The sequence below is a fragment of the Varanus komodoensis genome, unplaced genomic scaffold, assembly GCF_004798865.1.
Source record: "Varanus komodoensis strain SLA01 unplaced genomic scaffold, ASM479886v1 scaffold2, whole genome shotgun sequence".
In the NCBI taxonomy this organism is placed as follows: Eukaryota; Metazoa; Chordata; class Lepidosauria; order Squamata; family Varanidae; genus Varanus; species Varanus komodoensis.
Window position 1 is genome coordinate 59,780,564 of NW_025335568.1, and position 24,374 is coordinate 59,804,937.

At 42.4% G+C, this 24,374-nt stretch overlaps 1 long non-coding RNA gene across 9 annotated transcripts in view; it reads left to right on the forward strand.

Annotated features, from left to right (window-relative positions):
- LOC123023099 overlaps positions 1 to 24,374 on the forward strand; it is a 189,157-nt gene that overhangs the window by 52,054 nt on the left and 112,729 nt on the right. For 5 of the 9 annotated variants that reach the window (XR_006414632.1, XR_006414638.1, XR_006414633.1 and 2 more), the window contains exons 2-4: positions 2,756 to 2,822; positions 3,725 to 3,855; positions 9,232 to 9,282. The exons of 1 other annotated variant lie outside the window; for it this stretch is intronic. This is a non-coding gene — a long non-coding RNA (uncharacterized LOC123023099). Of the gene's footprint in view, positions 1 to 2,755; positions 2,823 to 3,724; positions 3,856 to 9,231; positions 9,283 to 21,495; positions 21,509 to 24,374 lie in introns of those variants that run through there. 3 more of the 9 variants (XR_006414635.1, XR_006414634.1, XR_006414637.1) reach the window with 3 other exon arrangements.

Consider the following 24,374-nt stretch of genomic DNA (forward strand, 5'->3'; position numbering starts at 1 on the left):
AAAAGTATGCAAATTGCAGCCACAATTATGCAAATTTTCCTGGCTCAAAATATGCAAATTATATCCCTTTTTAAAAGCAGGTGCCCCTCTGACTCAGCTCACTTTTGGCTCTTGAGTCTACAAAGTGCCAACAGTCCATCAAGGAAAAGCAAACAGAATTTCTCAGTGTAATCCAAGCTGTACCATTCCATTTTCAGTTAACAGCACAGGAGATGCTTCATTCATGGTGTGTGATGTGTGAACTTGCATATGGGTTAAACAAACCAGTGTTGACCTTAATTGCCCATAGGTTTTTTTCCCCTTGAGTTTACTTTATGTTGTTTAACCCATAACTCAGTCCATATTTTCTAGGTTTTTACATTACAAAAAGTACTTAATTTTAGGGTGGAAATGACATTCTGGGCTAAGCCTCAGGACCTTGAATGGACTTACTTGCTAGTAAACATGCATAGGAACAGGCTGTGCGTATCTCAGGGCATTGTTGAACCCTTTGTTTGACTTCTCATTGCCACTGACTTCACTAGCCAGAGTGATTTTCCCCAGTCCTCCTCTTTTAATCTGGTATTTGAAGATGACTTCAAACATGGTATATTTATGGAGATCGACATTGCATGTGGTTTCTAATGGCTATATCAAAAGTTAGTATAACTTAAATCCCATTCATTGCTATGGATTTCATCTAAGCAGGACTAAGATTGGATACAACACTTTAAGGTTCACAACATAACTAGAATTCTATTGATGAGCCCTTAATTCCACCAGCAGTTGGAGCTTTGATCCTTCCAAGTCTACAAATAGAAGTTTTGAACTCTTAGGATATCAAGAAACCCACAAAGCCCTGCTGGTACATCATTTGTATTATTTGTGATCAGTTGTTATGGTGTTACCAAAGTATGTTGTTATAAGGAAGATTGTCATGTGACTGTTGTTTTTTAATGTAGTGTAGCAATTTATAAGCATGTACCATGGAGGAAAGGCGTTTGAAATTTGATTGAGCATTCTAGCCAAGTAGTTTTTGTATTTGCATTACAAAGCATTTTTCCATTCAACCCACCCCCATCCATTTTATGTGTGAAAATATCCCAAGACAGAAATAGATATGGGGCACAAGACCAAATTTTAGGAAGTTTTATTTAATTTATTTGGTAAATGTATAAGCCAGTGGCTCCCAGCCACAGTCTACATTTAAAATGATATAAATACAATAAAAATGCAGACTTGAAAACCACTTCAGCTGCATGCCAGATCCAGCCAATGTACTTGTGCAGCATATCATCTGTGCCAGAAAAAACAAAACAAAAACAAAAAATGGTGGTAGCCATGCAACAGTCCAGTCCAGTGAAGGATAATGAAGAGGAGTTGTTAACGGTCGCTGCAACCTCATAATCCTGGTTTAGTAGTCTAACAGCAGTGGAAGGCTGCGAACACGTAATGAGCAGGGCAGGCCAATGGAGCAATCCTATGAATGGCCTAGAAAAAAAAGCCCTACAACCCATGGCATTCCCTAGTCAGCCATGCAGTGTGGAGTGGGGTGGAGGTGGGGGCAGGAGGGAGATCAAAATTAAATGTGCAACAACAAAAAACAAAACCCCTATGCATCCATGTTTTGATCTTCTCTGGCAAGAGGCAGTCTTTCCTGGGCCCTTAATTTCCTGGGGGAATTGCCAGCAATGCAGAGAGAAGCAGTGTTTTCCTTCTCACAGCCAGCAAGATAAGGCGATTTTACAAGGGCTCAGGAGGAGAGATTATTTGCCTGAGAAAATCACCAGTAAACCAGAGAAAAAGAGCAAATGTGCCCCCTGTAAGCTGAGATACTTCTCTCTCTCCCCATCTTGGAACTTTTGGGTTTAAAATATTAGCACGTTGAATGTGTAGCATCACTGTCGGATACTGTTTTCCGTTTTGCTACATCAGTGATAGGTGTTCCCATTCATGTCAGGGTATTAGCCATTATAGCCACAGTCTTGTTTGTGGTCACCTTTTATGTATTTATGTTTAACATTTTAAACTCACCTTTCTGTCTTAAGGAGGTTAACACTGCAAAAATATTTAAAACCTCAGCTGAATAGCAATCTTAACATTGCATTGCTGTTCAAAACAGAGCTAGAACAGCAGCTGTAAAATCCATCATCAAAAGGCAGAATCTAAAAATGCCATCTGGCAAGCCTTAGGTGCCCACCAGTGGCAGCCAGCAGCAGTGGGGCCAAACCAACTTCCTTGAACTCAAGAATGGGACACCACTGCTGAAAAGACCCCCACCCTCTTGCCAACCAACCGTATGCCCAGAGCAGTATGTAGATCAGTGAGGGAGGAGTGATGGGTTGTGGGAGAGAGGGCCAGCAGGAGTCTCAGTAGATGGCCTTATGGTTCTCATAATGGTGGGGCTGATTTTTAAGTTTGCTTCCTTTTTAAGATGATTTGCTTTCCTATTCAAGCCCCCAACTGAACTGACACTGTAAAATATGGAAGTGGGAGTAAAGCAACTGTCCCTAACCTGATGCTGGCCGGAAGTGTTGGACTGCCAGTTGCCACATACCCAGCCAGCAAGCCCCAGCTGCAAGTGGCAGTTCAATACACATAACAGGCACCAAGATGGGGAAGGCTGGTGTAAAAACTCTGCAAATTGTCACCCAACATATTCAATGTGTGCATTAAACTCAATCAGCAACAGGACAGAGCCTGTGAAATCTATTGTGCAAAGACCAGCAAAAGTCCGAAGAAAGACAAACTATTTTTTTGCTATCCTTCCTGCCAGGGTTGAACACATTTGCTTGAGACTAAAGATCACCAGCACTTTACATCAGTGGAGTGACCAGCAAAAGGTCGGTAAGATGGGAAACAGCAGCTGAACATTACAAGTAGAAGCAGGCAAGCAACTAGAGTGCAAATATGCCAGAAATGGTGGGGGTGGGGGGCACTGGAAACACAGCAGCCACAGATTGTTTTATAGATTTTGTCTTAGATACATATATTTAGCATTTGAGGTTCTGGCACTTTGGAGTTAACCACAGTGACAATTTCATATTGTAACTCACACAGGCTGAAGTATTCATATTTCCACTGAAAAAGTCCCTCCACAGAGCTGACAGATACAGCCTGTGATGCGATGTAAAGGCAGCTCAGCAGTTACATCAGCTGGAGAATTGCCTGGATTTAATCAGTTAATTACTTTCTACATATGGGAGAGGAGATTTAAACCTTCTACTCATAAATTTCAGGCTCATAACATTTGAATGTTAGCAACTTGTTTTATTATTTGATAGTTACTGTTTTAAATTCACAGCTACTATTGGTGCCTTGTATTGCTCCAGCTTCTGCAGACATTTGGTATGGAGTCACATGGCTGTAATGGTCTCTGAAAATGAGTAAGACACAGACTGCATTCTTTAAACTAATCTGAAGCAGGCTCATTCATTCAACATGACTGTTCTGGATCAAACAGCTGGAGGTCTGCAGCTGCAAAGTACAACATCCTTCTCCAAACTAGTGCCCTCCAGATGTGTTGGACTGCAAATCCCATAATTCCCAGTCAAATGAGAATTTTGGGAGTTGCAATTTGATATATCTGGAGGACACCAGTTTGGGAAAGGCAGGTGTATAAGATTAAACCTTTTGTTGGCTCCAATTGTAGTTCATATACTCTTGCAAGATAAGTTACTCCTAATACTTTAGCTATACTTGGGCATATCCACATGACAAACATATTGCTTTTATACCATTTCAGCTGTAATGGCCTTCCTCCAGTGAATTCTGGAAATTATTGTTGATCAAGCTGCAACTCCAGTTGTTGCTCTCTGGCAGAAGAGATTTGTACTGTCAATGTGGGCTTCAAGTTTCTAAGGGCTCCTGGGCAAGGTACCTACAGTGGCCTCTTTCCGTGGCTTACCCCTTCCCCCTGACTGTTGGTCATTTGTTGGTTTCCTGGTTTTTGCATAGTTCTTTCCCATTCAAAATGGTCAAAATTCCTCTCCTAAGATTTAGTTTATGGCTTTCAGCAAAAACATGCAGGTATAGTGGCCTTGCATTTGCCTTTGGCCCTCTCAAAGCTGGAATGCAGCCTTTGAAAACTTATCCAAAATGGAATCTAACCCTTTGGCTGAAAGAGGTTTAACACCCCTGTTCTAAGCTCTAAACCAGATGTCCACTTCAAGATAATTTTTAAAAAATCAGCCTTTTCTAGACTAGATTTATTTGTGTGTGTGCCTTGTCAGGAAAATATCAATACACAATATAGAGAGAGAGAGAGGAGGGAGGAGTGCATGTCTTGAGGGCTAGGTTGTAATGCCAGGAAGCTCTCATGCTCCCCTTCTTAGTTCCATAGTCCCTTGGACCTGACATTTCAGGTTAGAGAGAATATCTAAGACAAGCTGTTTGAATTGAGAATTCCTGGCTCGCTTGACATTGTACAGGATCAAGCTATAATCCCTCAAGTTCGATGAGATTAACAGGCCAGCACACATCCATCTTCTTCTGAAGTACCTCAGAATAAAAGTAGTGCAAAACAGCAAAGCAACAGTGGTCTGTAAAGTGATGTGACTGCTGGGATAGCAAGCTTCTTTCCACTCCACCCTTTCTTTGCATCAGAAAGGGAATACACATGCACATGTATAGTTGCCCCAATGAATCATCTAATGTAGAGGAGAAAGTTTGAAAGAAAACCATTTTTAACTTCATCACATAAGCAGCCAAACTGGAGTTCTGCCAGAAATGTCATGCTTGGGACTTGTATGATGTCATTGAACTAACAAAAGAAAATGCAGAATTAATAGCACAAAACAGTACTTTGTATCAAATAAAAAAGCATTCTCTGACCTGGTACTCTTTGGATAGTTTGGACTCCAACTCCCATCTGCCCCAGCTGAATGCTGGTAGTGCAGAATATTTCAAGGGTACTAGGTTGGGGTAGGTCATATATACAATTTAGGAAATGTGGGTGGAGACTGAAAAAATGTGCCTTGTTTGAGATTATCCATTAATGGATGTTTTGAAACAGGGACTTTCTAACTTAATTTATTAAGTATTCTTGTCAATAACTATGCCCCATAGTAGTAAGGGAGAAAAGGATTTATAGCTAAAGCATAAAAGTTTTGAAAACCATATATTCTTTGAGTGATATTATTTGAAAGACAAGAGGCTTCCTCTTTTGCATTTTTATTTTGTAACTTGGAAACCAAAATCAAAACCAAAACCAGAAAAACAATAAAAATAAAATAAGTTGCTATTTTCTTACATGGAACTAAAGTCAGTCTATTACAATGACTGCATATTTACTTTATGCCCTGTATGTTGTATATGTAGCAATACAAGCCACTATTATTAGATATAAGTATGCATAAACTTCAGCAAAGGCAGCCTAATATCAATTTATTTGTCCACTGGTAAATTGCAACTAAAAACTACCCTTAAAAAGTAGAATGCTTCATCAAGCTTTTCACACATTGGCTATATTCATGCTGTGCAGTTTCTTACTGAGTTGTTGGGTTCAGACAATTGTTTGTTTCCATGCTTGTGTGCTTTCTACCCTCTTCCATCATTCCTCTTAATTGCAGCAAGTATCCCATCAACCCCTGCTGCTGAAATTAAATCCCAAAGTGCACTGCTCCTGCCTATATTGTTTGCCCCTCTCTCATTGGTCCACATATCCCCTTGGGCATGTGCTCAGCCACCTCCTTTAGCCTTCGCCCCCCCACCCCCACCACTCAGCCAAAGCAACCGCTTACTGGAATAGCATCTTGCTCTAGAGTAGCACTCTGCAGTGTTGCCATGTTCTATGCCAAGGTGTAAGCATAGCCACCCACTTCTCTTCCAGTTCCTTCCTTGCTGCAGATGTCGCCATAGTGCATGTTGCCGGAGGCCTTCCCCCCCTGCAGCCAGGTGCATCTGTGCAGGAGGCGGTGTCCTTTCCTGCCCCCACTCACACCAGCGCCATGTCCCCATCCTCAGAAATCTGTTACGCATGGCGACAGCTCACCTGGCAGCCCTCCCCCATGCTAGGTTGTGTTGTGCATGGCTTCATCTGGCCCAGCCCCTCCCTCCCTCTCCACCAGTCCCCACAACCAAGCCCTCCCCACAGGAATCGCACCACTTTCGCAAAACATGTCTCTATTTCTGCAACCTCGCAGCGACTTCAGTGTAGAGAAAGGATGCTGTGCCAGAAAGAAAAGTGTGCCAGGTGTTAATAAATCTAGCAGCCTCGTCTTTAGGAGATTGATAGCCTACCTTTTGGTCCAGTGATTACTTCTCAAGGTAGCTTACAAGCAACAGGTAGTTGTTGTGGTTATGTGCTGTCAAGTCATCTTCAACTTACAGCAACCACATGAATGAAAGCCCTCCAAAATCTCCTGTCCATGACAGCGCTGCTCAGCTCTTCCAAGTTCAAGGCTGTGGCTTCCTTTATGGACTCAGTCCATCTCAGATTTGTTTTTCCCTTTTGACCCTACCATTTAAAAAACCTCCCTATGTATAGTCATGCATGTATGTATCTGTATCTTTCAACTAAGGAGAAGCTTGGGGTAACTGCCAAAGAGGACTATAGGCAATGGAAAGGTATGCTGCAATAAATCTATCAGCTGTTAAGGTGCCCCACAACTTTGTCAGTTTTGCTAGAAAAGGCTAACAGCAGTGGCCCCAGAATCTGGGGTGTTTTCTCATTTGAGGGCAGAAGTATGGTTTATTTTATATAAAGCCTCACTCTTCATCTGATGTGTGTGTAAGATTCTTTTTGAGCTGTGTTTTCACCACATTTCAGGTTGCTGGGTGGAGCCAGAGACTGAAGCTTGCAGTGACTGCAGCCTATTGCTTTAGTATGCTTTAGTTTGGAGGTGGTGGAGACAGGGGATTTCAGGGAGAGACATCTTTTCTTTGTTTCCTCCCTCTCTCCCTTCATTCTGTGGATTCTCTTGTGTTTTTCAGCTACAGACTGTTGCTAGATAAATGGCACATGTGCTGGTTTTGTAGCTTGAACCCCACAAGCAAGCCCCCTCTCAATGCAGAGGATTCTGTATACGTAGCAAAGCATAGTGAAGCAGTGAAGGGTATCTTAGGATGTAGGTGATGATGTAGAGAGGAGGTTGCATCTGGTGGGCTTTGTGCTTAAAGCAACACCAACACCAACAGAGCCTTTCTGTGATGGGTCAGAGTGGCTGAAAGCCAGAGACAGACGGGAGTTGTCCCTCTCCTTACGCTCCTTGCAAGATCACAGGCATCATGTCTCTCAGAAGCAGTCACTTGGAAATGACAATGAGAGGGGGCGATTGCCTCATGCCCTGCGTGGGGGCATTCTAGGGCCAACTGGCAATGCCCACTTGGGAAACCAGCATGCTGGAATACATGGGGCATTGATCCTATCCCACAGGGCTCTTCTTAAGCCCTTACACTTGCTTCTCCTCTCTGAAGAGACAGCTTAAGCTCTGCTAACCCCGATAATTTCAGCTTCTTAAAAAATAAATAAATCACAATTCCTGCCCTTCACTGTTAGAGTCCTGCTGCCCTATCTTGAACCAAACAGTACTTTTACTTTGCAAATAATCTTAACCACAACCCATGAGGCTCTTCATAGTGTAGGAAGGTTCTCAGTATGAGAGAGATTGAGAGAGCGCGCGCGTGCACGCTAGAGAGAGGGCATGCACAGAGCAAATTCAGAGTACTGACATGCATTTTTGTTTGTTTGTTTCAAGTTGGCTAAGTAGTATAGCTTATCCCAAAAATGCATTCTTTTTGCTAATCATAATCCTAATAATAACACCAACAACCTGGCTTTTTGGACATTCTGTTTATCACCAGAATGTCAAAAAAATCCAGATATGGCAGTTTCATTTTTATTGGAAATTTTATAGGTAGCTTTGAGGGAGATAAGAGAGAAGGAAACATTAAGGCTGTGAATAAAAGATTCAAGTGCGAGTAGGAAGAAGTTACAGTTACATGATACAAGGAGGACATTGAATAACCAGTAAATGTGTAAAATGCAGTGGCTCCAAGCTTCAGATCTGTTGCAATGATGTAGTATAACCACTGTACAGAAGGTTGGCACAGGTTTGGTTGTGCCTATCATCTTTTTTGAAGTAGGAGAGGTAAGATTGGGGTGAGACTTAAAAACAGAACTTTCACAGGCTGCTCCTCCCAAATAGGCGATTTTACCTGACCTTACACCAACTCATGGGACTGAACTCAGCATAAGGGTCTGTATAATTTGTGTGTGCATGTTTGATACATAAATACTCAGGTCCTACCACCCCTAAAGAACACATTCTGTTTAGGTACATAATAAATAGTCCTTTAAATATTCCACTGATATGACTGGCACAGGCATAAAATATGCACAGAGAGGCATTTGTAAGTCCTCTTGTTGGAGACTGTATAGCATTTGTATATCACTTGACATGTAGCTGGAGCTGTATACATGATAAACCATGGTAATATCTCTTGTAAGTACAATTAAGTTAGTCATATTTTAGTAGCTAGGGCTGGCCTAGCATTAGGTGAAATTTTGGGTGACATTAAAATGTCAGCAAATCGATGATTGTGGTGATGATAATGCTAATGAATAATAACACTATTTACTATAGGGAGTGAAATTTCAGTTTTTTTGCTTAGGATTCTTAAATTATTTGGACTGGTTCTATTACACTGATGATTGAAATATTAAAAAGCAAGAACATGAGAAAAGCCATGCTGGATCAAACCAATGTTTCATCCACTCTGGCACTCTGATTTGTCTGGGGCAAAACCCACAGCATCTGTCAAGCAGGATGGGTACAAGAATTCTGCCTGCCCAAATTCCCCAGCAACTGGTATACACAGAGGATATATCAACTCTGATAACTTAGGTAGTACATAGCCAGCAATGCAAGTAACCATTGGTAGCCTTCTCCTCCATGAGTTTGTCCACTCCTATTTTGAAGCCATCCAAATTGCTGGCCATCATTACTTTTCACATTTCTGCACTTGCAAAGAAGTACTTCCTTTTATCTGTCCTGAATTTCACACCAATCAGCTTCATGAGATGGTCTTAGGTTCTAGTATTATGGAAGACAGAAAAAATGTATATCCCTCTCTACTTACTCCAGACCATGCGTAATTTTAAACACATCTGTCTTGTTTCCCCTTCCTTGACTTTTTTCCTAAGTTAAATTGTTTCAGTTGCTGTACATGTTCCTCATAGGGGTCCAATTCCTTGATCATTTTAGTTGCCATTCTTTGTACTTTTCCCAACTCATTAATGTCCTTTTTCAGGTGAAGTGACCAGAACTAAACACAATGTTCTAAGTACAGTTGTACCACAAGGTGAGTAGGACCTTGACAGTTTTATTTTCATGACCTTTCCTAATTATGCCTAAAATGGAGCCTGCCTTTTCAATAACAGCTGTATGCCAGGTTGACATTTTCATTGAACTGTCCACCACAACCCAAAGATCCCTTTCTTGATCAGTCACTGCTATTCAGATTCCATCAGTCTATACTTGAAGTTGGGATTTTGGCCTCAACATGCATTACTTTCTGCTTGCTTACATTGAACTGCTTTGTATTTTGATGCCTGTTCTTCCAGCTTGGAGATCCCCTTGCAGCTCCTCACTATCCCTTTTGGTTTTAACCACCCTAAGTAGTTTGGTGTCATCAGCAAACTTGGCCACTGTACTGCTTACTCCTAATTCCAGATCATGTTGAAAAGCACTAGTCCTCATACCGAACCCTGTGGGACCCTACTGGTTACATGACTCAGCTGGGAGAAATTACCATTTATTCGCACTCTCTGCTTTTTAGTCTTTATTTTTTTCTTCTTATTCCATGATTCCAAGTTTGCTCAGGAGGAACCTTGTCAACCTTTGGTGAGGAACCTTGTCAAAAGCCTTTTGGAAGTCCAAGTAAACATTGTCTGTTTACTGACACTTTCAAATGATTTTAATAGGTTGGTGAGACAGGACTTATTTTAAGGAAGCCATGTTGATTCTTTTTCAGCAGGACTTGTCCCTCTGTGTCTTTACTGATTTTTTTCTTTGTTGTTGTTGTTGTTCTTAGTCGTGAAGTTGTGTCCGACCCATTGCGACCCCATGGACAACATTCTTCCAGGCCTTCCTGTCCTCCACCATCCCACGGACTCCACTTAAGCTCACACCCACTGCTTCAGTGACTCCATCTAGCCACCTCATTCTCTGTCATCCCCTTCTTCTTTTGCCTTCAATTGTTCCCAGCATTAGGGTCTTCTCCAGTGAGTCCTTCCTTCTCATTCAAAGGATTTGAGTTTCATCTTCAGTATCTGGCCTTCTAAAGAGCAGTCAGGGTAGATCTCCTCTAGGACTGACTGGTTTGATTGCCTTGCAGTCCAAGGGACTCTCAGGCGTCTTCTCCAGCACCACAATTCAAAGGCCTCAATTCATTGGCACTCAGTCTTCCTTATGGTCCAACTTTCACAGCCATACATTGCAACTGGGAAAATCATAGCCTTGACTATACACGCTTTTGTTGGCAGGGTGATGTCTCTGCTTTTTAGTATGCTGTCTAGATTTGCCATAGCTTTCCTCCTAAGGAGCAAGCGTCTTTTAATTTCTTGGCTGCAGTCCCTGTCTGCAGTGATCTTGGAGCCCAGGAAAATAAAATATGTCGCTACCTCCATTTCTTCCCCATCTATTTGCCAGGAAGTGAGAGGACCGAATGCCATAATCTTAGTTTTCTTAATGTTGAGTTTCAAGCCAACTTTTGCACTCCTCTCCTTCACCCGCATCAAGGGGCTCTTTAGTTCCTCTTCACTTTCTGCCATTAGAGTGGTATCGTCTGCATATCTGAGATTGCTGATATTTCTCCCAGCAATCTTAATTCCAACTTGTGATTCATCTCGCCTCGCCTTTCTCATGATGTGTTCTGCATATAAGTTAAATAGGCAGGGCGACAGTATACAGCCTTGCTGAACTCCTTTCTCAATTTTGAACCAATCAGTGGTTCTGTGTCCAGTTCTCACTGTTTCTTCTTGAACCGCATACAGGTTTCTCAAGAGACAAATAAGATGGTCTGGTACTCCCATCTCTTGTAAGAACTTGACACAAATTGTTGTGATCCACACAATCAAAGACTTTAGCATAGTCAGTGAAGCAGAAGTAGATGCTTTTCTCGAACTCCCTAGTTTTCTCCATGATCCAGTGTATATTGGCAATTTCATCTCTAGTTCCTCTGCCTCTTTGAAATCCTGCCTGTACTTCTGGTAGTTCTCGGTGCACATACTGCTGGAGCCTAACTTGTAGGATGTTGAGCAAAGCTTTGCTACCATGTGAAGTGTGTGCAGTGGTGCTGTACTTTGAAAATTCTTTGGCATTGCCCTTCTTTGGGACTGAAATGTAAACTGACCTTTTCCAATCCTGTGGCCACTGTTGAGTTTTCCAAATTTGCTGGCATATTGAATGTAGCACTTTTACTGCATCGTCTTTTAAGATTTTGAATAGCTCAGCTGGAATACTGTTGCCTCCACTAGCTTTGCTGTTGCTCAGACTTCCTAAGGCCCATTTGACTTCACATTCCAGGATGTCTGGCTCGAGGTCAGTGACCACCCCATCGTGGTTCTTGTATAGTTCCTCTGTGTAATCTTGCCACCTCTTCTTAATCTCTTCTGCCTCTGTTAGGTCCCTGCCATTTTGGTCCTTTATCATGCCCATCTTTGCATGAAACTTTCCCTTCATATCTCCAATTTTCTTGAAGAGATCTCTGGTCGTCCCTATTCTATTGTTTTCTTCTATTTCTTTGCACTGTTCATTTAAGACGGCATTCTTATCTCTTCTAGCTATTCTCTGGAATTCTGCGTTCAATTGGGTGTATCTTTCTCTTTCTCCCTTGCCTTTTGCTTTCTTGCATTTCTTTTTCTTTGGAATGGTTTTAGTTGCTACCTCTTGTACAATGTTGATTGTTGTACAATCTTTTGGCTTCCTACTTTAGCATTCCAATCCCCCATGATGATAAGGAGATCATTTTTGTTGTTAATTCTAGAAGGTGTTGTAGGCCTTCATAGAACTGGTCAACTTCAGCCTCTTTAGCACCAGTGGTTGGGGCATAGACTTGGACTCCTGTGATGTTGAATGGTTTGCCTTGGATTCAAACTGAGATCATTCTGTCATTTTGGAGATTGTATCCCAGTACTGCTTTTCCTACTCTTTTATTGACTATGAAGGCTGCTCCATTTCTTCTGAGGGATTCTTGCCCGCAGTAGGATACCTGATGGTCATCTGAATTAAATTCACCCATTCCTGTCCATTTTAGTTCACTGATTCCTAAGATGTCGACGTTCAGTCTTGTCACCTCTTGTTTGACCACATCCAGCTTGCCTTGATTCATGGATCTTACATTCCAGGTTCTTATGGAGTATAGATCTTTGCAGCGTTGGACTCTCCTTTCACCACCAGATACATCCACAACTGAGTGTCCTTTCGGCTTTGACCCCGTTGCTTCATTCTTTCTGGCGCTACTAGTACTAGCCCTCTGCTCTTCCCCAGTAGCATATTGGACACCTTCCAACCTGAGGGGCTCATCTTCCGGCGTCATATCTCTTTGCCCGTTGAAACTGTCCATGGGGTTTTCATGGCAAGGATACTGGAGTGGGTTGCCATTTCCTTCTCCAGTGGATCACGTTTTGTCAGAGCTCTCTGCGATGACCTGTCCATCTTGGGTGGCCCTGCATGGCATAGCTCATAGCTTCATTGAGCCGCGCAAGCCCCTTCACCACAACAAGGCAGTGATCCATGAAGGGGTGAAGAGTAATAATGTAGATTAAAAAAACAAATACAGTAACTAAAGGAACATGGACATGATTTAATTCTCCTGGACCAGTTTGTCTATATTATTATCAGATGTAGTAATATTGTTCTGCATCTAGGCATGCTGCTTTAAGAGGACAGGTATCCCTATACTGAGGACATTACTTCAAATCAGAAGAGACATCAGAGGAGGGGAAGGAGAATGGGGCATGACTAAATAGTAGACAACACAAGACCAGTGAGCTGGAATGTGTCCAGAGACGTCGACAAAGTTGGTGGGAGATCTAGAGAACACGTTGTCCTGTGAGCAATGGTTGAAACAGTTGGGTTTGTTTCGCTTGGAGAAAAGATGATTTAAGAGATGATGTGAATGCCATCTGCAAATATTTGAAGGGCTGTCTCATAAGAAACAAATCTTCCAGGGGTTAGGACCTGGACCAAGAGATTCAAACTGTAGGAAAGAGGGTTTTCAGCAAAACTTTAGAAAGGACCTCCTCCTGGTATGGTCTGTTTGGCAGTGGAGCAGTCTTCCTTGGAAGATGGCAGACTGTCTTGAGGGCTGTTACCTATCAATAGTCCTGCTGTAGTAGATTTTCTGCATCAGCAGGAAATTAAACTATATGACCTCTGAGATCCCTTCCAACTCTGTAATTCAGTAGTGCAGTCTGGCAAGAATACTGACATTAGAAATAATGCCCCCAGAATCACTAGCCTGCAAGTGAGTCATTCTCATCATGCAGTGGCAGCATGGGAAAGCAGCCCCTTCCTTACTTTCTCTGTCAAACTATTCTGGAAACAGACTATAATTGAAACTGGTATGGAAGAGATAGTCATACACGTCCTTTTGCTCTGCTGCTGTTTCCACTCAAAGCAGCCCTTCTGCAACTCTACAAAGGCTTGCAAAATATGTTTATCAGAAGTGTTTGGGGGACAGTGCATAGCCCCTGTCATGCCTCCTCCAGCACTCTGAGAAAAACCTGTTGCTTGCTTCCAGGCATACCTGTCCCTTTCAAAGTTCTGTAATTGCAAATGCCTTCCAAGTCTGACTATACAGTATCTTAGAAGTTCATATGTCAATAATCAATACATGGAAGGCAACTTGAATACATAACACATTATACTGAGAGATGAGAGAATTTATTTTCATTCCACATAGGTGACTATTTTTAGATTCCCCACCACCACCACGGCAACAGAGCATTTAATCCTTAAAAGGGCAAATTTATCTGAGCAGCATAAAACTCATCAAAGAGCCGTAGTTTTGGACACTTTAATCTCAAGAGTGTCCCATTTGGATGCTTTAATCTAAAGAGTGTCCCATTTGGCACAGTTTGGACACTTTCTGCTGAGTGCAATGAAATTGCTAAGACTCTCTGAAAGCTGGAACTCTGAAGAAAAGACTAAGATCTATATAAGCTGAATAAACTTTGCGATCTCCTTCTCACCATCCCCCACTCCATCCGCATCAACCACAAGCTACACTCTTGATATGAACCATGTGTTTCAATTATTGAAAACAATACAGATCACGTCTGTATCAACAAGAAGAATGTTGCTTTATACTCCTTCAATTACTGCAAAACAGAACCAGTTCCAAAGCTGGCAGAGCACATTTTAATGCAGAAATAAACTAGGTGTCACCTGGCAGGTAGCCAAAGCAATGGCTGGTTAACATCATCAGCATGTGTTTGCTTTATCCTAATCTGACCCGTTTTACAACATTTGGGGGAGCTTAGCAGTGTCTTGTGCCTGGAGCAGCCCGTGCTGTCCGGGCCTCTGTGTTATCTGAATGAGTTGCTGTGTGTACTGACATAGGCTGTGGGCCAGGATATAGCGTGTGGGGAACTGAAGACGCGAGGAACAGAATGCTGTCTGCTTTGAATGATGGAAGCAAAGTGTGCAGCTCGGGCCAGTGGACTTGATCCAACTGGCATGAAGAAAATGCCGGTCACATAGATCTGTGAAGAGTTCCTCATGTGCTGGAGCGGCTGCGTGATTGTTTTAGCACGAGCCCAACTTGCGGCAACTTGACCCACAGTTATAGACTGGGTTCTTTCGGAATGGAAAATGGCTGTGGACTGACTATGGAAAGAAGGGCTAATAACTGGGCCCATGTGTGCAGTGGAGCATAGAGCTGGTGCTGCCATGTTCCGCCCCACCCCACCTTTCAGCCCCCATTTCTGTGCCTTTAACAGCAGCTTGATGGTGTTAGAATTAAACAACTAATATTTTCCCCATGTCAGCAAAAAATAAAAATAAAAATAACCTGCTCGGACAGGCAGCTGGTAAATGCACAGGAGTAGAACCAAAAATAATAAAGTGACAACTTTATTTTTAGTCATGTGAACATTTCAAAACAAGGCCTGTCAGTTCAAGGAAATCCTGCTTTGTTTTAAGGAAGAGAGTGGTTTGTTTTGTATAATTCCTGCCACCCTTCTCATTCTCTCTTTGATTCAGCTTACTTTGCTTATCGTATATTCAATATATAGCTCACCATGACTATGATTAGGCTCTTGTTTACTCTGTGGAAGACCAACAACATCCAGTGTGCAGCTGCAAGACATGGCATTGCAGATTAGGACCCTATGCAATTGTGCATCTGGCAGCATGGGAAATGCCAGCATTTGGGGGGTTAATCAGCAATCTGCAGCATATGAGAACGTGCTCAGAATGCCAACAGTCACGGGACATTTAAAACCTGCCCTTCGTCTTGACCTAAATCCATTTGTGTAAATATTCAACTTGTAAACTGAAGGCAATAATGCTGTAAATGTCAGAGTCAAGGCAGTAAATTGCAAAGGAGGGGATTGTCTGAAACTCATTTCTGACCATTCTCTCCCTGTAAAAGCTACTCAGGTGCATGAAAAGTATATGGAACCATCACAATCAATACCTGGAACTCTAAGGATTTAAGTGGGGATTCTAATAAACACACTTTCATGGAAGTAAGAAGCATTCGAAGCAATGGGATTTCGCTTCAAGTAAACATGATTACAGTTGGGATGGTCAGGCCTTCTTCAATCACATGATTATGACATCTTCAAAAACAAGGATCTGTATTTGCATCAATGGATAAAACAGGAATATGCATTATAGAATGAGATTGAAGTCTCTTTATTCTTCTCCTTAAATCCTCCTTTAGGCATCTCCTGCTTAGCTCACTAGCAGTGGAGATATCTTTCAGGGATATCTTCTAGCCTGATCTTAAATCTGAGCAGAATTAGAAATGACAGGTAACTCATTGCCATTGTGTCTCTTTGCTTTCTCTTCCTTGTTGCATGTAAGTACAACTTGGTACAATGCAATCCAGACCATCATTGTCTAGCCCAGCTTCCTTTTCCTGCCTCACATCATTTGTGGAGAGATTCAGATCACCATGCTGTCATAGCATGCATTTGATTATAATGCATTTTATAATAATTCACATGAAGAGAAGGCAAAGAGCACCTTGCCCTGCCCTGGGCAGCTGATGTCTTGCAAAGAGCTCTATTTTAACTAGCAACACAGGTGTCTGGTGACATTAGTCCAGTTGGGCTACTGTCCAAAGGCACAGAGAGAAAGAAATTTGCTTTAATTAATTAATGTTATTTGCATTGGCAGAAGAGTACAGAATCTTTTCTTTGCACAGTGGCCATTTCATTTTCATCATGACTGGGCAGCACTCCATAAAAGCAGGGCTAGAGACCTCAGCCCAGAGACTCCAGACTGCCAATTGCCAACTGGTGACTCCTTTATTCACAGCCTATACAGCCAAATCAGAGGAAAGCCTTCCTGCATTGAAATCTATGGCAAAACTCCAGTTAAGTCACCCATTAAGTCTAGACAAAAAGATTGAGATCTCTTCTACAAATAAAGTATGGGAGGCTACTAATAAAAGAAGTTATTTGCTAACAATGGCAGCACAAAACACAACAATAAATTGAATAGAGATGCTATGTGCGGCAATAGCAGACGCTCCGGGTAGATTTGTGGGGGAGAAAGGCTGCCGTAGTTATTAGAATGGTTAGTGGAATGGAACAGGAAACATGAGGAGGTTGTGACATCACCATCTCAACTTGACATGCACCATCTATCAGTGATGGCTTAAGGATAATGAAATAAATCAAAGCATGATGCAATGAGATGGACGAGATGACCCCACTACTGCTTCCTTTCAGCACTAATAACTCTGTAACTGGAAAGACTGTGTCTACCAAACACACTGTAGAAATCTGGCAAGCTACACTTCGCCGGTTCCAAGGGCACCGTTCCCACGGGTGCACAGTTACTTAGTGCCTTGAGAGAAGAACACTTTTTGACCTACTTTTCCAATCTTTCCCTATGATAAGGTTCTTCAATATTTCCTTCCCACTACGCTGTATGTAGAGACTTTCTCGAAATCACTCTCTGCAAAGATATCTAAGTGAGATATTTAGGACAAATATAGAATAGAATCAGGCAATAACTTGTTTAACATGATTTGAGAGAGGCTTTGCTTCTGGTGATATGCACATGTTTCGCTGGTTCTACTGAAAATTCTGACCAAACAGATTAGGCAGGTTTTCAAAGTGTTACAAAAACCTGCTAAACCTCTTTACCCAGAGGCCAAAGTAGAGTAGCAAGATTAATAAAAAGCAGTGACTTCTCTCCCAGGTTGCTTATAACTCCTTGAACAACTCCATCTTGTCTGTAGCCATATGGCATCAACCATTCTATGCCATTGAGAGTAACTTTGAATCAAATTGCAGGCATTTCCTTTTAAAAAAAGCAAAGGCCATGTAACCAATTTCACAGGATGAAACTCACGTACAAAGACACAAGAACCACAATTAGCTCTGCAAAGAAAGCAAATAATATGCACTTTCCACACTCTGCTTGCATCTTTAAAAAAATCCAAATCTAATGAAACTTGTCATTCACTATTGTTTTCCACTGGGTCACTTATTAAAAAGAGACTTTATGATTTAATAAAACAGGTGAAGATCCGCAGCAGGGTGTAGTGGGAAATGAAAAATCTGCTCTGGATATGTCAGACCTCCTTAAAGGGTTTGTTGGATGGCAATTTTACTTTATTGTCTCTGATAGAACAATTTTAATACCTCCGCTTCATGTGGCGTATTTGTATTCTGCACTGCCAAGTTCTGCATATGAAGAGAGGACATTATATTAACCCACAGTTTGGAAGAAGATGATCAAAGACAACTGAGGATATTGCAACACTTTGAACCAATGTAACTTGTGCCTTCCCTCAAAGGAATGTCAGGATTCACAATTTTGGAAAAAGGTGCAAAGAATTCTTTAAGCAGGCAGACTCTCTAAATGTGCAGCGTTACCTTAAAACTCAGTTCTGTGCAGAAACTGTGTCTACCTTGCTGCCATCCAGAGAAGCCAGTCATGCCGCCAATGCTTCCTTCTAGCCTGGGCAGCTAGCATTTCCTAGGTTCTGAGTGCTTCCCATCAGGCTTTGCAGTTGTTCTGGCAACCTCTGTAGCCAAGGCCATTCATGGAGAACTTTTTACAGGTGTGTATTAATCTGCTGTATCCACTTTATTTTGGTTTTGTCACAAATTGAAATCTGGGCACTATATGAGAAACATTTTCTTTCCTACTTTTCCACTACAAAACCTCTAGGTTGGACTTGGTATAATGGAGTAGTGCCAAAGAGGAACCAGACTTCCTTTTGCTTCACAATTAAATGCCACATTTTCTTTGCTCTAAAAAATTGCCCAGAAGCTGCTAGTTAAACACAGAAGCACAACTGGAGGGTCACGACATGGTCTAAAGAATCCATAAGTAGAGAACGACAAGAGTGCAATAAATGTTTCATGTAAAAAAAAGCCAGTATCCTGAATGCCACAAGGCAGTTTCTAAGGATAGTTAGTTTAGTTATCAGATTCATACCCCTCCTTTTTTAAAAAGAACATCATTCTCTTCTTCCTGCTCTCACTTTTATCCCCACAACAACAACCCTGTGAGGTATGTTGGACTGAGGCAAAAGTCACTCATTTGGCTGCATGACTGAGCAGGGATGGCTGAGTCTCAGATCTGTGCTCTTAACCACTACACCACATTGGCTCTTACTAAAATAGCCTTTTCACCTGCTCCTGTAACCATTCCCACCATGTTGCTCCTTCCAGTGGTTATTACACTGTACAGTCCATCCCTGTGAATTTTCCTTCAATGTAAGGAGAGTCTTTGTTCTGACATTTTCACATTGGGGTTTGGATCCAGATTTAAATCAGATCTCACCACCTTCCCACACCAGTTCCTCCAGCCCCTTGAAAATACCGCATAGAGAGGAGACTGGCTGAATGGGCTGAGCTGTGGTGTTTCAATGGGGAGGGAGGATCCCCAAAATTCAGGGGCAGTGAGCCTGTGTGAGCAGAGTCCTACCTTGAAGTGCTAGATCCAGCATAGATGATTGAGAAGGTGCTATACTCTGTGCATCAGCTTTCTTCCAACCTGGTGTCCTCTAGATGTTTTGGACCACAATTTCCATCATCCTCATCCTGTATGGTCATTGGCTATGCTGGCTGGAGATGGTGAAGTTGAGGTTCAGCACACTGGGATTGCTCAAGAATGGAGGAAACAGTCTTACCTATACCACATAAGGAGAAGAGTACCCAACATCTGCACTGGCCTTAAAACAAGATTGCAGAGAGGTTTCCAAAATGCTAATTTGATTGCTTTTGACCCATATCCTTCACAATCAGCCTGATCAAAGTTGTCACTCAGAATTCTGCAGTAAAGTAAGGAGTTAAGTGCTGGCAAAAAGAGGCCTTGGCACATCTTGATTTTGTTTGCTGCTAATCTGGAAATACTGAGATTTTCCTAATTCTCAACAAATTTTGGTCCCCCTCAACAGCATATGTGGTAAAATGTTATGGACATGTGTGGAGAAGAAGTTTTAAAGGCTTACTTTTTCCATAGTTAAGCCTATTGTTATCCTCCAAATTGTAATCTTATCATGTATACAAGCTGTTCCATATAAATAGACCCATGTATATTTTCAGTAGTTTCAGCTGAAACCCGTTAAGAGCAGATGTGCATATGGTTTCCTGGCAAGGATCCCTCTAAAATGTATTTTTCCGTTAGCAGTGTTCCCCTATCCAACCCCAACCCCATCCCCTTCCCTTCCCTTCCCTGTCCTGGAAAGGAGGTTGGGGGTGGGGTGGGGTGGGGAGAGGCTGGGAGAAGAAAGGAGGAAAAAGGTTTCATTCATCATTAGAATCTATCTTAAATGTTTCTGAGGCTGGCTTGGTTTGTGGCGTTTGTTTACAGTCATTTAAGAACCTGACGAGCTGAACAAAAGTTGCCTAGAAATTTGTTAACCCAAGGGACATCCTTTTCTCCACCTCTACCTTTTATGTTACAATCTCACTTCTCAAGCCAAAGTAGATGTCATGCATGGAAGATCAGTGATTGGATCTCCCAACTTTTTTAAAAGTTAGAACAGACATGGGATCTCGCCGCTGTTTCTTTTTTTAAAGTTGGAATTATAGCGTTTGGGGAGAGCTTAAGGATCCCCTTTCTGCACTGCCTTCCTTATCTAAGTCCCCTGCCTCCAACTTTTCATCTGGGTGAGGAGAAAACATAGCTGCAAAGGTTTAAGTTCCCCAACCCCAGTGAGATTTATGGCACAGGGAGGTGGCATTTGGATAAGGAAAACAGTGTAGGGAGAGAGTTAAACACCCTCTTCTCTTTGGGGCATTTTGTTCAACATTTTAAGTTAAAATTCTAATACAGCTCAGATTTGCTCTAATAACAAGTGAAACCATTTTCCTCCTCCATGAATCTCTTTGATTCCCCCTATGGATCTAATTGTGGGTCTGGAGGGTGACCTTTAGATAAGGAAAGTAACATGTGAGATACAGTTTAAAACAACTCGGGTAAAAGTGCCAGGCCCCACATGAACCTGACTATTAAGATTGCATGCAGTGGCTATGCTCCATGAACCCCCATACCATCCTTGGAAGTAAGGTGTATGATGGCAGGATTTGGGGTCTTTTCATTTGTGGAATTCCCAGCTGTAGAACTCCTATTCCAGGGAGTTTTGACTGGATCCACTTTTTATTATTTTTTTCAGCCCTACTAAAAAATCTTATACTTGCCTATATCACCTAATACCATGTCTGTTTACCTTAGTTGTAGGGAATGCTTGTTTTAATCTGGCATCATTTATGTACTGTATTTTTTTTGTTTTTAAATGTCACTCTGAGCATTCAGCCATAGCTTTGGTAAACACATAAACCCTTATCCAGTGCTGCTCCTTCACCTTCAATCCTGTTTGGAGCTCCCTACCTAATACTTTAAAGGGTTTTTTTGATGTTGAGTGATCAGACAACGGATCTTCCATTTCACATTTGAAGATATTCCTTATGTTCAAGACAGTGAAGAGGAAAAATAATACTCCTTGGGACTCTTTTAGGGTTTACAAGGGTAGGGGAAATATGGCAAGCTAAGCTGCTAATAACACTTGGGATTTACTTGTATGAGAAAATGCCTTCTATAGCATCAAGACAATTGGTTAATCAAGCGCACTACCAACTGTAGAGTTTCTGCAGAGTTTCAGACACAGGTCTTTTTTAGCCCTCTCTGGAGATATTAGGGCTTGAACTATGCATGCAAAACATGTGCTACAGCCATTCACTTAGGATGTCTCCCAGCACACTGGTGTGAAGAAAATGGCAATGGATATTGTGACATGTGAAGTTCTCACAGAAGTATTATTTTTCCTGGATGCAGTTTTGTTGTGCTGTGTCATGTGCAAAACAGCTCACAACTAGAAAAGAAATCCAGTCTTTGTTTAGTCATTGTTTGCTTCTAAATGTCTTCAATTCAAATTGTATTTATATTGCAGTTTGTATTCTGCTGTTAGCCACCATGAGGATGTGCTCTTAGGAGCAAAAGGCAAATAAACAGAACTGGAAAGATGTGTATGTGATCATCCTAGATGATATTGCCTATTGGTGTGCACAAGCTTTTTCTCTCTTCTCCTCGCTTCTGCAACACTCATGAACCATTGTAGGAAAGGGGAGAATCATGTGTGAAGTACATGGTAGGCATGTCATGAGCAGAGCCGGCTGGAGCCTGGGGTCAGACTAGATGACCGGGAGTCCCCTTTCAACTTGCTCTGTTTCTGTGTTTCTATAAAGTACTTCATCATCATGAGCACAGTGGCCATAGCTCATGTACACACTTTACATGTAGAATGTCCCAGATTTGACCTTTGATAAAGGAGAGAGGCATTTTGCCCTGTCTGTGACCTTGGAAAGTCACTGCAACTAGGAATAGACCAGTCTTCTCCAACCTTCTGCCCTCTAGATTTGTTGGGCTCGACTCCTAGAATCTCTAGCCAGCCTGAGGAAGATGGAGTCCAATACATCTGGAGAGCAACAGGTTGGGGAAGGCTGGAGTAAACAGAAGGTGCATTAGTTGACCTAACAGTTTAAGACAGCTTTCTGTGATTGGGAGAGTAACAAGTATGTCTGCACAGCAATTATTTTGAGGATCAGATGCTTCTATTCCATCTCTGCATCCCAAATTTGTCTCTGGATTTTAGCTGTTTTTCTGGCCATCCACAGTGCTGACAGGAATGACTGCAGCTTTATCTCAATAGACCTGCCAAGTGCCTCTCCCCAGGGGTGCAGAACCTCTTTCAGTTCAAGAGCCAAATTGCGTTTTGGAGACCGTGCTGTCAGGGGCTGCATTCCAGGGGTGGGCAAGCCAGAGACAATAGGAGCAAATCCAGCATTTCACAGTGTATTAACCTATTCAACATTTGAGTAACTGAGCCTTGGGGAGGCAACTCATCCTTTAGGATGGGGGAAAAACTGAAAAAAACAAATCATGCAAAACTTAGGAAACCACCAAAGAATCAGTTGATTGATCCCTGGCCTCAGTTCTACACACCTGGTCCATACTGAGTTTTGCTCTCGGCATGAGAAGTAACCAAAGGCATAAGGCACCTGCTTTGTGTAGTGATGCTTCTAACATTTCATGTTTTGTGCTCAAGCATTAAGCCCAGAGACCAAGTAGCTGTTAGAATCAGTGCAGCGTAGGGCCACAAGGATGGCGGCTGGATTGCAGGAAAAGCCATATGAGGCGAGACTGAGGGAACTGGGTCTTTTCAGCTATGTGAGGGGGTATCACATGGAGGTGGGTAGAGACCTATTCCCCCCTGTAGAAGAGGGCAGGACGCATTCCAATGGAGCAAAGCTCAGTGAACCAAAGTTCAATTTAGATGCTAGGAAGTACTTCCTGACAGTTAGGACCCCTAGAGTATGGAATGGTTTTCATGGGAGGTGGTTGAAGCCCCATCAGTGAGGGAGTTCAGGGATAGGCTTAGACATGCACATGGTTGGCATGTCGTGAGTGGAGCCAGCTAGAACCGGGTCAGACTAGATGGCCCGGGAGGCCTCTGCTGACTCGCTCTGTTTCTATGTTACTATGCGTATATTCTGTGTTAGGCCTGGTCCTAAGGGTTGGAGGGATGATCGCATGTGCCTATGGATAGTCTGCACTCATTTTTTCACAGAACTCATATACTAGTTGTTTGTCGCAAAAATTAGTGAAGCTTTTCCTACATAGGATGCCCAATGAGGGAGAAGCTGCGTCTATTGATTTTCTGCCCACCATAAGGCACAGGATAAGATTCCTGTCTGAATAAAATAAGCTTTGCCTGTGGTTTATCCTTTTGTTCCAGCAGACATTCTTGTGCAATCTCAATTGCTTTTCTAGTACAGTTTATTTAACAACATAAATCTTAGTTGAACCATAGAAACATAGCGAGTCAGAAGAGGTCATCTAGTCTGACCCTTGGCTCTAGCTGGCTCTGCTCATGACATGCCTACCATGTGCATGTCTAGCCTATCCTTGAACACCCTCACCGATGGGACTTAAACCACCTCCTGTGAAGCCCATTCCATACTCTAGGGGTCCTAACTGTCAGGAAGTACTTCCTGGCATCCAAATTGAACCTTGGTTCCCTGAGCTTTGCTCCGTTGGAGTGTGTCCTGCCCTCCTCTGCAGGGTAGAACAGGTCTCTACCCACCTCTGTGTGACACCCCCTCACATACCTATATGTTGCCAACAGATCCCCTTGGAGTCTCCTCCAGGCTGAAAAGACCTAGTCTCGCCTCATATGGCTTTCCCTGCAATCCGGCCACCATCCTTGTGGCCCTACACTGCACAGATCTAGTTGCATACATCTGAGCACAATATATTCATATGTGAGTTCTTAGTGGTGCAAACTCCTTTTTTCTGGGCAAAATGTACAATGTGGAGTCTTACTGTATCTCAAACACACTTCCAAGCTGTGCAACATCTGCCCACCTCTGTGTTGACTTTCCTGGTAGCACAGTAAGCACACAATATGAAATTGTGAGTCCAACAGACAGGAGAGAGTCCACTTAGCAGCAGGTCTGGCCAGCCTTACTATGTAAGTTAGGTGGCTCTTCCAATAGAAGGCTCCTAGGGCCAAGGATTATTTGACTTCCTTTGAAAACTGCAAGCAGAAATTCCATGTACTGCCCACACTGTCAGGGAAATTGCTACTGCATGTTACAAGCTTCTGTCCATACCAGTAAGAAGAGGGGCAGTCCAAGCTCTTCCTTCCTTTGCTGCTGTCTCCAATTGTGCCAACATGGGATTTCCTTTTCCTTT